The sequence below is a fragment of the Lygodium microphyllum genome, chromosome 10 (assembly GCF_053477565.2).
Source record: "Lygodium microphyllum isolate KBCC chromosome 10, Lygodium_microphyllum_v1.1.10, whole genome shotgun sequence".
Lineage (NCBI taxonomy): Eukaryota > Viridiplantae > Streptophyta > Polypodiopsida > Schizaeales > Lygodiaceae > Lygodium > Lygodium microphyllum.
The window spans coordinates 45,011,806-45,024,594 of record NC_141144.1 but is presented as its reverse complement, the minus strand read 5'-3'; positions in this window follow the sequence as shown (position 1 = coordinate 45,024,594).

Below are 12,789 nucleotides of genomic sequence, written 5' to 3'. Positions count from 1 at the left end.
ACTTTCTTGCCTCTGGTAACATGGTTGCACTATCTGTCTTAAGCATAACCCTTATCTTATCCCAATTTTTCCTTTGTCTACGACTTCTCTTTCCTATTGAAGTTGCATCAAGGTTGCTAGGTCCTAGTAATGAAATACTGGCCTGCTTTTCCTGTGCTTGGGTCATGACATTCAACGGAATTGTTATGGCTTGGTCGTCAAGTGTTTTAACTCCAAACAATCCCAATGGTACATATGGCATGATAGCCGAACTAGTGGATGGTTTCCCCCTAGGGCACTCGGCATACAAGTGTGTGATTCCACACTCAAGGCATCTCAAGTCAGCAATTAGCTTACTCCCTTTCAAGACATTGAGATGAGATGTGTCTTGGGTGACCACACATCCAACATGCGATGGGTTCGCATGTCCAGCATGCGATGGGTTACAGGGTCTATCTTCCTAGATCTCTACCTCTTCCCTTGCCCAATGCCATCACTGGCACTGGTCTAAAATCCATCAAGATGGGATTACCCTTGTTTTCATATGAGACATAAGGGTTTACGTATACTTCATTCTCGTTTGGCTCCTCTATGTAATGTCATCAATGGATGGATCATGATGGGTCCAAGTGGTCTAGGTATCCCTGTGGGGTTGATGTCCATCCTAGGGACAGTTGGCTTTGAATCATTGGGTGCTGAAAGAGCTAGTGGGCCTCTCCTTCCGTAATGTGGAGGTCTACTCCCTAGGTAGTAAGGTTGATTGTATGGCTATGGGTATGGAAACTGCCTTGGTAATCGACAATGTATTGCATCATGGTCAAACCTACCACAATTGGCACAAGGTCTAGATCTAGGATTCATGCACTTGATCAAAAGGTGGTTTCCTTCACAATGCATGCATTGCATGTGAGGTCATGCGGGTCTTCTCATCATCTCTTGTAGCTTATACAATTCTAGCTTCATGTATGCCAACTCTTGGCTCTGATCGACAATATTTTCCTTGTCTTGGGTGTTGTGGCTAGATCTTTCACTAGCGGTCAGAGCTCTTTCTGAGGTTCTAGAGGTTGTGATGTCTCGGGTTGTGGGTCTTGAGTTCCTCTCTTTGAGTAGGTCATCCACTTGTATGGCTTCTTCGAAGACTCTAGCTAGCACATCCCTTTGCAAGTTTGAGTTGCTTACCAAGGCTTTGTAAAGCTCTTCACTTCGGGTTCCACTTATGAACATGGTGGAGACCACTCGTTCACTAGGTTGCTCTACGGCTAGGATTCTCTTTAAAGAGACTCTGCACATGGGTGACATAGTCTCGGATATCCTCCTTTTCCTTTTGACTAACATTCATCAGTCTAATGATGAGGTTGTCAGAGTATCCCACCTCAGAGAATCTCTTGATGAAGAGACTCTTAAGGGTATTAAAGTCATTGCATTTGACATTGTCTAAACTAGTGTACCACGTACATCCTTTGTCTCCTAGGCAAAGTTCGAAAGCTTGTGCATGCTGAGCAAGGTCCGTGAGGCCGTTCGACTCACATACTTGCTCAAACTACTGCACAAAGCTATATGGGTCATTGTCGAGCTAGTTGCTTAGCAACCCTTAGTATCTTGGTCTGGCTCCTAGAATTCGGGGTGATTCCTAGTCCCATATCAATGTAGTCACTAGAGTTGCTCCGCTTTGCTATGTAGCTGTGTTGTCTAAGAGTCACATGACAAGCTCGCTTAGCGTAAGATCAGCCTCTAAGCCTCTCTCTCTCTCAGCATTCGCTCCTATCTTGGCTCTATGGTGAGAGCTAAGACACTTTGGACTTTGCGCATTTCTATGTCTTGTATCAACTTTTGAGCTCATTGCTCATAGTTATAGGTGACCATGCTTTGTAGTGCTTTCCTTGCCAACCTTCTCTTCTCCTCTAGATCGGCTAAGATATCCTCGATTGGTCTACCATGATGCTCCATTTTGGTTTGCAGGTCGTACCAAGACATCAATTGTTGCTAGGTTTCGATTGAGAATTCTCCCAAGTCAAACTTGTCATTTTTCGGGTTGGCACTGGTTCCTGACATATTATTGACTTCTTGAGCAACTAGAGCATCGATCAGATTAATCAAGTCAAGTAGAGTTGTATTCCCAATCATGCCTGTTGTTGTTGCTCCCTAATTGGCTTAACAATTCAATTCTCTCATCCTTCAATGATTGGGGTCGTTGGTCGTTGTTCACACTATCGGGGGTCTCCTCCTACTAGTGGGCTCATTCAACTTATCTTATCTTGGGTGAGGTCCTCGTCTGATTTTTGATTATCTAATTTTTGTGCATCCAATTCAAACTAGTTCGATTCTGGCATCCGATTGTTCTGCGTCCGATTTAGACTAGTCTGATGAGAGCGGAGTTTTGAGCCTGGGATGTGCCTAAAATTTGCCAGAAAATCCAGAATTTAGGGAAAAAATATTCGACATCAAAGGCGGCGGCTCTAGCTACGACGATTTTAAGCACCAACTGAAATACAGCTTTTAAAACACGCCCGAGCGACACTTGTGGATTTTTTATAATTTTTTAGACTACCGTACGGGTTGTCAAGAGTTGCCAGTCAGTGCGGGATGTCAAGCCGAACGCCGAGGATTTTTCAGAGCTCGAATTGGAGCCAAAACGGGGAAATGGCCAATAATCGATCAAGATTCGAAGAGGTGGACAAGTTTGTGACCAAAAGGGGTGGTGCCCTTTGGAGGCTTGGACCCCCCCTAAAAATTTTAACCAAGAATGAAGCAAAAAACATGGAGAGAGATGGAGGCATAGCGTGAAGAAACTGTGCCCGAAAAATGCGCCTCATCATGATGATCATCAATCTCCAGGCTGAATGCAACCCCATACAATCGACAATGGGGCTGATCTTCCCTCTCTTGGTTGGTCTTATCATCGCCCTTCACTTGTGAAATGATGGACTGAATGGGAAGAACCGGATCTAGTCTTTCTCTCTCCTCCCTCTCTCTCTTCTCTATGGGTTGTTCATGTGTGGCATCTTGAAGAAGAAATCTGGCTGGAAGAATGAAGAAAGTGATGATAAAGATTGATGAAGACGCTGAAGAATGAAGTGAAGCATTGGATTGAGAGCAATGGAGGCTCTTTTTGCTGGTTATGCATGCATTCAAGGTGTCTCGGGTTATGTAAAAACACGGTATGAGTATTTTTATGAAGAAAATGAAGGATTTTTTATAGTTTATGATGATAATTATGTTCTTATTGGATGAAAATTTGTGTGAGTGCTATTTTCATTATGAATAATTGCTTTATATCAGAAAACTCTGAGTTTGCGATGATTTACATTTTGTATTTAATTCTCGTAAGCCCGAAAAGCGGGTTTTAAGTGGTAAAATGCTAGTTTTTCCGTTTCGGGAGCGGAAAAGTGTTCCCATGGGGGGAATATGAAAGATAAACTGAGTAAAAGTATGCTGAAGTGAGTGGGATAAGAAAAAATAGAAAATTAACTATTTTATTAATAAATAAATCAAGAAAATGGAAAAATGAGTGGAAAAATAGAGATACGACTTGGAAAAATAAGAAAAAATATAATAATTGTTTGTGGATGTATGGTAGTGGCAAAGCATGAGGTTTGGCCTCAATTTTCCATATCTCTTTGTTAAATTTGGTGATTTATCACTTTCTATACATCAAAAAATCATAAAATGAACCTCTACACCTATGCAACGAAAGCAAAACCTAAATGTAAGGGGGTGGGAGGTTTGGATGGTGTGATTTGTGTGCTGATTGTTGCTGATTTTTTTATGCATTTCATGTCATAGAATTCGTGTCATTTTGATTAAGAGGATAGTAGCACGAGTGTCATCTCAGTGCTATCCTTTCATCGCCGCAACGGGTTAGTGAATAAGCATATTAAAAGCATGGTTGTGCACTAAGCACGTTGCTGATTTGAAAATGATGTTTGAGCACCTTAGAATCATTCACTTTGCATGTGCATGATGATCATGGTATCAGAATATAAATCCTGGATGCATAGCACCTGCTTTCAATGACAATGACCCACGTTGAGTGTGGAAAGGCATCCTAAGCCGTAGGATAGACGTTGGTTCTTGTGGGATTATTTGGTAAGGAAACATGGTATATCTCCTAGATTCGAAATGAAGAGTGGAGTTCGTTCGTTCATTCTATATGTTGAGCAATGCATTAAGGAGCTAATCCCTACAATGTAGGAGAGCTGCAATGGGGCCGCGATGTTTCTACCGAGAGGTTGCCTCCTATGTATGTGATTATCGTGGTATTTATTGCCAATGTGTAAGGGTTCTCCCTCTGAGGAGTTTATAGAAAGGGAAACGTTGGACTACAAAACTGTAAAACTATAAACGCATAGATTAGGCTTTAGGGCAGTTTGTCCTTTAGCAGTACATAGACAATCCTGGTCCGCAAGGCCATGAGGGTGTGTTTGTCTGTCATGAGCATAAGGTCTGGCTAGTGCCATAGCCAGTGCCGGCCCATTTCAGGTCTCGTCAGTGATGCATCTGTCGGGAGCTGCCAACAAGTGGTGGTTCTCAAATCTAGGGTTTTTAGGGACCAAAACATTGGTTTATGTCCTCTGACAAGGAGCGTCAAGCCAAAATACAAAAAGCAAAACGCACTGAGAGGGCTAGACGGCGGTTGGAGATTGTAAGTCATTATTCTCACCAAAGGACTAGCCCGATACGCATAAGAGGCAGTGGCCTTAGTAACCCAACTGCTGCACATAGTCCTTTAAGTGCAGGAGGAGGCGCAAGTTCTTCCTCTCTTCCACCAAGTCAACCCACTTCAAGTGGGGCTGTGATTCCATCAGTTCAAACTCCTATTGTTAATCCGATTGTCATCATGGCACAAACCATTGCAATTCCTGTAGGGACGCTGGATTTGCCAGCTTTAGGAGTTCCTTTACCCATTTTTAATGGGTTAGCTGAAGAAGATGCGGAGTTTCACATTTGTGAATTCCAAAGACTAATGTTTAATTACCGCATCCAAGATGAGGGACATCTTATGATGTTCTTTAACATGACATTAAAAGGGAGGGCTGTGATATGGTATCACAGCATAGAATCTGGAACCATAAAACCACAATCGATCAATTTTATGCAGCTTTTCGAGGAGAATATGCCCCTAAAAGAGGTGGCCAATACTGGTTGCGTGTTTTAAATGTAACACGCCAAGACCCCCATGAGAATGTGAAAGCCTATGCCAAGAAGCATAAGGAAGTGTTTCGTAAGTTACAAACTTACATTCCCATTCCGTCGGCAACCCAATTGCAATACTTCTTGCATGGATTGGATTTCAATATTTAGGTACAATTGAGTAGTGTGGCTTTGGCTGATATAGACACCGCCATCACACGGGCAGAAGGAGTAGAAGCACGATTACAAACGGCCTACTCCTCTCAAATAAATCTTAATGTGGGTTTAGTACCTAGAGGAAATTTAGCATTGACAAATGGAAGTCAAGGAATACCTATGAAAAACCCTAATGGGAGAGGAAGCATGGTTCAAAATGTATCTTTGCTGCCAATCCCTCCCAGTGTGACTATGCCTATGCCAAGTCAGTTGGCTCCACCAAATGTTGGAGGCCAAGTTTCGAACCCTAATGTTGTTCTTGTGAGTCAACAACCAATGCCCAATCAAATTGTTAGGCCCATGGAACGACGGATAGATGATCAAGGCTATGAGTCGAGTGACTCTGATGTCCTTAGCGAAGTTAAGGATATGATGAAGCATTACACCGACATGATTTTCAAACAATATTGACAAATAGCTATTGACGTCAATTTCTTAAAGAAGCAGCAGAATCTGATAGGGAGTCAATGCCCTGAAGAGGGTGGACCCTCAAGATTCAATTGTAAGTGGTGTGGCGGACAACATTTCCCTATAAATTGTCCAAATGTCAAATGTGATATTTGTGGGAAGTCGGGCCATTTAGCCGGTACCTGTTGGAGTAAGATTAGTTCCCTCCAACAAGGGAGTAAACAGCCAGGTCTAGTTAATCATAGAGCGCAAGGTAGTAACCTCCGGTAAAATGATGGACCAAGACAAATACTGCAAAGGGAAAAGACCACTATAGAAGAGTTGCCACAAGGCAATGGAGTCAGCCTTATCGAGTCTGTATGCGTCAATGACGCTAAAACCTCTAATCTATGAGCCGTGACAAGAGGCCAAAAGGCTAAAGAGGTTGACAAAGATAATGCAAAACCAGTTGAGGGAAACCCTAAGCAAGGGGATAAGGGGACGCAAGTCCTGAACCCTGGCGTGGAAGGTGGACCTCTAAGTCCTTCTGACAAAAAATTAAATCCTAAGAAGGATGAGGAAGTGCCAAGAAAGAAGGCAAGAGCTAAAAGAGAAGCACCAAAGCTGGTCCCGAGACCAAAAGAGAGAATGGTTTGGCGAGAAAAGAGAGCTTTGGCTACCTATCATGATTTTGATTTAGCAAGTTCTCTTTGCGAAGATAAACCAGATGTAAACCTCTTACAGTTGATTAAATTATCTCCAAGAGTACGCAAGGAATTCAAGAAGATCCTGCATACTGGTTATATTGTAGAACCTTTGGGCATAGCACGAGTAGGGGAAGATTGATTTGATCATGCTGAAAAGAACTGCCCTAGGGTTCCAGCATATGTGGATGGAGTATTAGTGGAGCATGCTATTGTAGACACTAGGTCCTTCGTCAATATCATAAGTTTAGAGTTGATGGAGAGGTTGGGTCTAGGCATCCAAAAAGATAGCTCCACCCTTCTTAGAATGGCTGATGATAGTCTAAGACAACCAGAAGGTTGCATTACTAAAGTGCATGTTAGAGTCGCAAGTGTAGAATGCTTCTTGGACTTTAGGGTGATAAGATTTGCAGGACGTCCTAGCTATCGAGTCTTGCTAGGTAGACCTTGGATCTTACGAACAGACTGTCAAGTCGATATACCCGTCAGTCGAGTGGTTCTAGGTAGAGGTGCTAATCGAGTAATAGTTGATGCTTACCATGAGTCTCCTCAGAGTGAGAGAGCTCCTTTATCCTCTACTGAATTAGAAACAGTAGATGATCCATCTGGTAGTGAGACATCGTCCAGTGATGAATCTAAAGAGGGGTCCACTACAGAGGATATTTATCAGATAACTCTAAATGAGCCGATAGAGCTGCAAGATAGGATAAGAGACGCGGATGTGATTGAGTTGGACCTTGGCACGTCGAATGATTCGTGGCCAATTAAATTAGGTTCCATGCTCAGTTCAACAAAAAGGGAGGACTATGTGTCCTTGATCCAAGAATTCTGCGACATCTTTGCTTGGAGTTATGATGAGCTAAGAGGCATTCCTCCCAGCCTGGTTGTTCATACTATTTCTGTAAAAGAAGATAGTCATCTTGTGCGTCAGAAAGTAAGACGTATGCCTTTTGAATTGAGGAACGGGCTGTTTGAGGAGTTACAGAAGTTACGGAAAGCTGGTTTAATCTTCCCTATGCAGCATACAGAATGGTGTTCACCAGTTGTTATCAGGAAGAAGAAAAAAACCAGATCCGACTATGTGTAGATTTTAGAGAGCTGAATAAGTAGACAGTTAAGGATTACTACCCGTTGCCATTCATTGACCAGATTTTGGATCAATTAGCGGATAGGGAAATATATTCGTTTATGGATTGCTTTGCGGGTTACAACCAGATGGCAATTGCAGAAGAGGACAAGTTGAAAATAACTTTTATTAATGTATTTGGTACTTTTGAGTTGTGGGAGCTTTCGCTCAACCTCCAAGACCCACGGACCGCTTATTGTTTTAAGCATTTCAAGCGAGCTCTAATGGCTATCTCTCACCTAGCCGACGCGCCGTCGATCCTACGAGTTTAGTGAGCTTACCTTGATGCTCGATCGAGTACCCTCCTCTCTCTTGCACTCTGGTAGCTCCACGATTCTTGATGCTAGCTCAAGCATCCTCAAGCCTCCTCCATCTCCAAGCTCCATCCTCCATAGCCGTGCATGCAAGAGAAGGGAAGAGAAGAGAATAAGAGTATAGGAGATGGTGAAGAGCTTCACCCTCTCGATCCCTCACTCTCACACACACTTTCTCCCTCACACTCTCACACTCCCTCTCTCAAGAGCACACACAAGCAAGAAGGAGAGAAGAAGAGAGGAAGAAGAAGACTCTTTTTGCCACACACCAAAGAATGAGCTTCTCATTCACTTTTCAACTTTATATACAAAACCCTAAATCCCTTTTGGGCGATCATCCCGTTTTCCCTCTTTTACATGGCCGGTCATAGCCTAGGCCCTTTTTTCCATTTCCCACCATTCTAATTTATCCTATTCCCAACTAATGCATACACTTTGCACAGGAGCGAGCCTGGCACTCTTTTACACAGATTCGGGGGCGCTTCCGCATTTTAATGGTGCGCCTTTTTTCTCTTTCGTTGCCTTGGCCCGACACCGAAGCTTTCTAAGGGTCGTGCCCGAACATTTGAATTTTCCAGGGATCGGGTGCCGGTCAAGGAGCCTTTTTCTACTTTTATCCTGCGCCTTTTTTGCTATTTTCCTTTTTTCCATTTTCCGCTCCTTTGTGCTGCGAAAACATGGTAACATTACCCCCCTGCTAGCCAAGTGCCAGTCCCATGGCACTGCGATGGGACATAGTGGCTAGTTAGGTCGGCTGTTAGGTGGAATAGGTAGGTGGGTGGTTGGGGGGAATGATAGGTGATGGAGGTTGGAGATGATGACCAGGAGAGATTCCGACGTGCTTTAGGCTCCATGAAGATACTCGGCATCTATCACACAGTTGTGACGCTGGTTATGTAGCCGGTCGTCTTTTAAGTATGAGAAACACTTGAAGCAATAAGCAATCTCTTAGGATGATGGTATTGGAGGGATTTATTCTAGAGAAACCCCTCGAACGCTATTTTTCCTGAAAACCCGTGGCTTCGATTGAAGATCCTTGTCTTTGAGTTGAAGGTCTTCAGTTTTGAGTTGAAGGTCTTCAGGCTTGTGGAATCAATAAGCGATCCGTGGATCTTGAGGCATTGGGCATGGATCATTGGACGATGCAATTCCAAGATCTATGCCAATGGCAGTTCTACCTTGACCAGGTTCGATCATGGTGGCCATCAGCAAAGGCGGATGGCTAGATGCTGGCACGTTTGGGTCATTAAATGGTGCCGTGGGTGATCGTCTTCTGCGGGTAGCCATTTCTTGAGAGTCGAACATAACCTGCAAGGAAAGTTGTGCACTCCCTAAAGGGTGTGTCTACTTGCCATGTAGTGTGTGGTGCTCGTGGCAGTGGAACTGGGAGATGGGTCTAACCTTGGGCAGGCCCTTGGTAACGTCCCACACTTGAGGACCCAGGTTTTGCTTCGTTGGAGGTGCGGTGTGAGCTTCAGGGTGACAGGTCTGAAAGTCTTGCCCTTGATGTGCCCTAAGCGTGAAGTGGGGGAGGGGGCTAGGGAGAACCCTAGGTGCAGTGACTGTGGTGCTTCTTCTTCTTCTTCTTCTTCTTTTGAAATGATACATATGCCTAATTGTCTTGGTCAGAATGAGGAGGAGAAGGGGGTCGGAGAGACTTGCTCAAAAATTGGCGACTTTGCATGTAATCTTTTAAATTCATGCGGACATGAAGGGAGGTGGTGGAGAGAAAGGGGTGGTTGCATCTAGTGAACTGGCTGTCGTTCATGTCCTCTAGGAGGGCTAGGCAAAAAGATGGAAGGAGACTAGCCCTCATCATGAGACGAGCCATGGCGCAATTATCTATAGCTTAGGGTCAAAGAATAGAGGAGGCAGGCCACGCTCTTGTGGCGTCGAGTCCTGCTTAAAAAGTAGCCTAAGTAACCTAAGATAATTACAAGTGGTTATAAAAGCGAGGTCAGGACATGAGGAAAAGTCCACAAGGAAGCGCATCATAGACTCGTCTAGGCTTTCTGCGGTAAAAAGAAGCGCGTTCTCAAAGGATGCTACAGTGGAGTTATAAATAACGGGAAATTCATACCGCCTGTGGAGGGTGGCATCAAAATCTACCCCTACCCTTCGAGGGTACGCCATGTAAGTAGGGTCGTTCCGCTCGAACGGTAGGGTATTACAAAAAGCCATCCAGGCGAGCATGCTTATGTTGCATACTCGCCTCCTCCACAGGGGTTGGCTCTTGTAGTTTTGTACAGTGTGGGGGATTTCAAAAATTTTATCTTACCAGTAGTAGTCAGCCGCCTCGGTGCCCCAAGAGGTTGGGGTCTTTTCTCGCAGGACCCTCCGCAAACTGTTGGATAGGAGGAAACTGAAGGAGAATGGATCCTTTCCTAGTTCCTGTACCTCCCACACCACCAGTTCTGCGTGGAATCCTACGAGAAGATCATCTGGGCACAAAGGGAGAGGCGCAGACGGTAGTACGGCTGGCTTGGCTCTCAGTTTCTATCTGGCCTCCTCCACTAGCTTTTTGCATCTTTCTTTAGAGATGGCTTTTCTTTCTACAACTGGGTCTTCTTGTGGCAGGTCATGGGCTTGCGGCGAGGGGGGTTGTGGGATGATGTCTTCCCTAAATCGATTCACATCGATGTCCATCTTTGCTTCTTCCACCTACCATTCTGCGTGTGCTATTTCTTCCTCAAAACCGAGGGCATCTATCTCCTAGAGGGTTAGGCCGGCCAGCATTAGGTATTTTCGTTGTTCCTTCAAACTCAACCTAACCTCCGCCGGTAATGGTGGCATCTATAGTCCAATGTGTAGGGCTCTTCTTGCCATGCCGAGCTTTTTTTGCATTGCCTCCAGTGGCTCTCCTTGCGCTGCGTGCATGGCGTCCAGGATAGTGTCAAAGAAGGCCTTCTGTTGAGTGCTAAAGGCCACTTGGGCTGCCTCCGCATTGCTTTTCGCAATGATTTTTTCCTTTTCTATCAGAGCAAGGCGGTGCACCAATGTCTTCACCCTCTTCTCATTGTGCATAGCCCACTCCTCTGCCCTTTTATTCATTACTTCCAAGCCCTCTCCTTGTCTTAAGGTCAGCATCATGATTTTTTGCTCATAATCCTCTAGTTCCCTAACTAGCCTCTCTTGTTCTCCTCTTTCAGAGGTCAGCTGATCTGTTAGGTGCTTAAGTTCCTCCTGCTACTCCTCCATGCCTTGTTTTCTTTCTTCGTCCCTGGCATTCAACTCCGTCACGAGTGCCTCAATCTGAGCAAATTGCGCAGCAAGCTCCTGGTACTGCACTACTAAGAGCTTGTGCTCTCTTTGCATGTTTACTAATTCTTAAATCTCGTTTTCGAGCAGCTGCCACCAATGTTCCTCCCTCTCATCCCTAGCCTTCAGTTCTTGCTTCAGTTCTGCAATCTCGCGCTGCTGCAAGGCTATCATTCTTGTCTTGTCCAGCTAGAAGGCGACCACGGTTTCCTTCTCGGCTGCCAACTCAGCCACGGCTATCTTGCATTCCTCCTTCGCTCTCTCCAATTGGGAGAGCAGCTCGGCGACGTATTCGTCGTAATTAGCCGGTGGCGTCATCGTTGTGTGAATGGGCGAGGTTGAGGCTTCAACTTTTTGCTTTTTGGGCTCTCGCCTGGACTCTACATCCATGGCTGGCCTCTTCTGTCCTGTGGCCGTAGTCTCCATGCTCTGCCCCTCGCCCATTTCCTTGTTGATAAAATACTGCATCCACGCCACGAAGTTTGACACATCTGCGCTAGTGGATGCTGGGGGTAATGGTGCTGAGTTCCGCGGAAGGCACCAGGAGGGTAGGGATTGGGTGGAGTGGGGCCTTGCCTTTGCCTTCGGGAACTGGAGGTGGCACGAACTTTGGCACCTGTGTGCTGGACCTTGGCCCCTCTTCTCTGCACGAGCTCAGGTTCCTTAGTTCGTCTACTCAGCACTGTTGTTTGATGGACCGGCGGGTGGCCTCTGCCAGGTCCTCTTCCTCCTTTCTTCGTAGCTCCTCCTTCTTTTTCCCTTTCTGTTCTCTTTCCCTCCTTTTCTCCTCTTCAGCTTCTTGTTTTGATGCCTCCTTTGCTTTCTATAACTCCTCTTTTTCCCTCTCTTCATCATGTCTCTTTGTTCTCTCTCTCTCTCCTTTGCTTCTTTCAGGGATTCCTTCTTCGCCCTTTCCAAGTCTTCCCTTTCCTTCTTCCTGCCTTCATCATTCTTCTTCTTCCTCTGTGCCGCCTTCTTCTTCGTTGTCCTGATTGTCTTCTTACTAGTTTGTCCCTCCCCTTCTTCTTCTGTTTCCGTTCTGTCAGTGGACCTGTCTTTGTCCTGACGAGGGGGCGACCTCTTCGGCGTTTCTCCTTCTCCCTCCTCCAGCTCCTGTGTTACTTTTACTGCCTCTTGAATGAGTGCAGTCAAGACTCCTCCGTATTCGATGAAAGAGGCCTTGGAGGAGGCTTTCTTCCTTTCCACTACCTTAGAAGCCCGGAGATTCTCCTCCTGTTAGTGCACTTCCCAGGGCTAGCGCCTTGGCCGCTTGATCAATCGTCTTTCGCACATAGCCATTCCAATCCACCTCATCTAGGGTGTGGGCTGCTACATTCTCCAGCATTGGCATGCTAATTTGATGCATTAAGGAATTGTAACGTTGGCTGGAGAAGAGCACATGCACCAACTTGGCCTGCAACCTGGCGTCTGTGTCAAGGATGTCCTGGATGCTTATGCCGTCACTCGTTAGCACCTCTTCCTTCTTCATTTTCAGCAAGGCATAAACATCCCTTTTTTGTCTCCTTTCTGTCCTTGATACCAATCCCAGAGCCCTTTCCACCAAGGCTGGATCCAACCGAACTTGCACCTGCTTTGCACCCTCTCCTCGGCCCACTGTTACAATGCCACCTTCCTGGTCCGGATTGTATGTTCTGAGGAATTCTACACATTTTAA